At 37.0% G+C, this 4,259-nt stretch overlaps 1 long non-coding RNA gene across 1 annotated transcript; it reads left to right on the forward strand.

Annotated features, from left to right (window-relative positions):
- Positions 1–539: 539 nt before the first annotated feature.
- LOC132754790 (uncharacterized) lies at positions 540–2,881 on the forward strand. Its single transcript, XR_009629126.1, has 3 exons — positions 540–570; positions 988–1,101; positions 2,712–2,881. It is a non-coding gene; the product is annotated as an uncharacterized LOC132754790 (long non-coding RNA).
- The last annotated feature ends 1,378 nt before the right edge of the window (positions 2,882–4,259 follow it).

Genomic DNA, 4,259 nt, shown 5'->3' on the forward strand with positions numbered 1-4,259 from the left:
TAGAATTATATATAGCATGCTTTCATGGTGCCAGATATACTGATTCATATGATACCTAATGTTGCTTGGTTTAAATTAATAATTTACAATATCATTTGGTTCAGAAAAGTGTTTTTATTATTTTTTAAATTCCTATATGATTGTAATGGAATGGAGGGTAACTTTTCTTTTTACATTGGGTAAATCCTTTTTTAATTGTTTTTATGAATATCTTGGTGTACACATTAACTTATATGAATCAGTAAAACGAAGCGACGCCTTCCCGTGGTGGCACCGTCAACAGGCGTCCGTCCTGGAGTGTAGTGCTTTAACCTTCACCATATATACTCATTTCTTGCTTTCCCGATGGTTTCTGCTGCTCCAACTGGAATTTTACTCTGGGTAAGAGTGGCATCAGACAGTTTTCCTCGTTCAGCATTAAGCTGTAAACAGGTATAATATGAAAGGCAGGGTATTGAAAATATCAGGAAAGAAACCTTTTATTTTTCAGCAAATATTGATTCATACATGAATATCTCTAGAATTGTATAATTCCAGTTGGAAACCATTGGGAAACCAGACCTAAGTCAGGTGTGCATACATATATATATTTTAATGTAACATAGTAAATCCTTGCATGAATAGATGTGGCCAAATTACAGCATTGATGGGTTTTTATGTGTGATGAATATCAACAATGTTATAAATCTCATGACAGAGTATGGTGACACAAATTGAAATATTACATATGCACGACTTAATAAAATATTTGAATAACTCACCTGTACAAAAGTTATTTTACAGTAAGGGTTCTATTAATTCCATGAAGGGTGACTTCTACTATTGTTATCAGCCTAATTTTATATTTATGTTGGCATTAAATTTTACCTTCTACATTATAACATATCTGTTTCTGTCTAAGCTTTAGATTGAAAACTTTTATTCTTTTTCAATTATCACAAACTTGCAAATAATATATGGCTTATACCTTCCTGCATATAACTTTAGGTTAAGGGTAGTACTGGATTGCAGAAACACACAGACAAACAGTACACTGGTGATGAAAAACTTCATTTAATGCAATCCCGACCCTGCCATAGTGAACAAACGACATCCATTCAGGTACAGCAGATATATTATGATATGATATGAAAAACAAGATCAACAAGGAAAGGCGGCGTTCAATGAACGCAACCCCCATATGACCCAGCAACAAGAACCAATGGCAAGGAGCCCAGGTGGACCCCAAACATAAAAAGGACAGGGCAACGACACGTTAATCAATAAATGATAAATAATTTGTAACTGATTAGGAATTCAAAGAAAATAATAATAGGCCCACAAAGGGGAAGGGGACAGGAGACCGGGGGAAGGGGGGGGGGGCGTTAATCAAAGAAATAAAAACTAGAGGCAATGGGGAAGATACTTACCGTAGACGAGAAAACAACAAGGGACACAAGCAAAAGTGTCACCAAAACAGTATGAAACAACATAGACATACATCTGAGGAACACAGTGGGGCGCCGCCTTGGAACGGTCAGCAGCATAATAATGACTGCTGGGGAGTTTAAACCGGTTAATGGTGCACCAAACCTCGCTCTTAGCCCCACCATGTTCCTATAAACGAGACAGTGTAAATAAAATGAATCCCCGCCAAGTGAAATTCTAACAGTTGTCATGGTTACAAAAGGTTAAATAAGTAAAACACTAAAATGATCATGTAGAAACATGTAAAAGTAAACCCAATGACCATAACAAAAGTACTCAATGTCCTAAAGGAAGACAGAGCAACAAGAAAATCACCTACAAGGGCCCGACGAAGCAAGGCAGAAGACGAACATTAAGACAATTCAGTCCCAAAGGGCTTTACGAACTATCCATCATAGAGTCTCCCACTTGGTCCGTCAGATGCAATCAAAAGAGGAAAGCGTAGTGTCCAACTGTAAAAGGGTTGAACACTAAACATGCAGTATGTCTTAAAATAGTAGGGTCATAACCTCTTTTGAGTTTACCTTTGTTATTTCCAAGAAAAATTATCAAATATGAAAAACAAGATCAACAAGGAAAGGCGGCGTTCAATGCAGCATGTATTGACATTACCTTATTATTTGTTAATTGTTTTGAATAGCATACATTTTGACTTTTTCTAGTTGGGTGGTTCCAATATTCCTACTTGAATCATGTTGAATCACCCTTAGGATATGTTGCCTGCTTTTTAAATTTGTCTTTTGACGTCTTATCTGTGATACGCAGGCTTCATAACCTCTGATCCCCTTTCTAAATTCCATTTTATTTAGTTCCGCCCATTGTTTTCTCGTTTAGGGCACACGCTTTTTATTACTTGGGGACCATACGCCGCTTTTCATGGAATGGCACGGAAGTGTCACATTGAAGGTTCCATGATAACCGCCGTATGAACACATCTGCGGATGTTTCTAAATTCAAAATTTTACTATTTCACGTTTAAATGTTGAATTCTGCTTAAGCCGGTGCTAGGGGGCGTGGACGGTAACTTGCACTTTCCAGTACCGTCCATGAACAGGCTCAATCAAACCGTGCCTGCAACATTTTCAATTTTGCTGTGTTGGGCTTTCTTTAGGGATTCTATATTTATCTATTTTAGTAATTTTGAGGTAAACAGTAATACAAGAAAACAAAGTAAACAGTACTGCAAGTAGCTGAAATTCTGTCATCTCATTCTTTTATATCAAAACATGTATATTTTTTTGCAGGCCCAGACTGATTGTTTACATGTAGCGCAGTATTCACCGTCAGCCTTAGCAGCATTAGTGGGAGACCATGTTACAGAGATTCCTGATGATATCATCGTTGCAGCTCTGAATCTGTTAAAGTCTGTGTGTAATAATGAATTGGAACCTTATGTTGGATACTTCACTCCTGCTGAAATATGATAAACAAGATCAACAAGGAAAGGTGGCGTTCAATGAACGCAGCCCCCATATGACCCAGCAACAAGAACCAATGGCAAGGAGCCCAGGCGGACCCCAAACAAAAACAGGACAGGGCAAATACATCATGTGTGCTCTGAGTGTTAATAATAGTGACTTTCTGGGTGTCCTGCTTGGGTGTGTGCGGGGGCAGCGTCCTGTGAACGCTGCCTTTGCCTTATTGATCTTTATTCTTGATATTTGAAACAATGTTTGCCTGATGGATTGTTCTCAGTAAATATACACCCATTACAAGGACACTGGGTTACTTCCTGCTACTTCCCTCAAACAAATATAATCCATGTTTACGACTCATTGATGTCATCAACTCACTACCAACAAGTCATCCCACAATTAAAACTAGTTTATGGTGAAAAAAAGACAACAAATGTAATATACCGTGGAGTCACTCAACAAGGACATGAACCACTATGTGGTGTTATGGCAATATGCTTTGCCTTCTCAGCTTTCCTTGGTCATGACCCAGGGCTAATAAACTATGATATCTCTAAAGCGAGACATCACCTAAAGAAGTGTTTCTTACAAGGTGAAATAATTCCATTTCCTGAGATTAGTACAGATAGTTGCAAACACTCTAAACTGATAACAACTACTGATACAATGCAGGAAGCTGGACCTACCTACCCTCTATATACTGCTACAAAGCTTACAGTGGATCCTCTACCAATACCAAAGTAAGGCCATAATACAAATTACCTGATATTATTTCACCAATGTAAAAAAGTTGATTTCCTTTTTTAGACTGCTATAGTTATAATATCTTTTACACCAAAATGCTTTTTTAGAGTCAAAATGGAAATAAGCTACAATGAATTTTATGAAGCTGTTCCATCATTGGCAATAAAATGTGTACTCTATTGATGTCACTTAGTACTTGTTCAAGTAGAATTATACTTTCAACAGAAATTACTGATATGATGTTGTGTAAAAAATCATGGCTTTAATTAATGGATTTCTTTACCAAAATCTAAATTTTGTATCTATATTTTCAGGGTATGTAAATGTTCTGCAATCAGGGAATTCGATCCACAGAGTAGCAATACACTCCTTCAAGGCTACCTCAGAGATCAGCAAAAGAAGCAAAGTGAGAAACAGAAAGAAAATTCAAATAAAGTCGATAGTACTATGCAATCCCCAACACAAACCTGTGTTCTCAGAACAGACAACTTGAAGTTTCAATCCTCACATAATCGTGATCGTCTGAAAGAAAGAGAATATAAAAGGAGAAGTAGATCAAAGAAAACTGTACATATGAAAGAAAGAGAAAAACAAAAAGAAAAACCGTTTAAACAGGAAAAAAGGAAAGATTTA

Source organism: Ruditapes philippinarum, unplaced genomic scaffold, assembly GCF_026571515.1.
Source record: "Ruditapes philippinarum isolate M1 unplaced genomic scaffold, ASM2657151v2 ctg2535_1_1_1_1, whole genome shotgun sequence".
Lineage (NCBI taxonomy): Eukaryota > Metazoa > Mollusca > Bivalvia > Venerida > Veneridae > Ruditapes > Ruditapes philippinarum.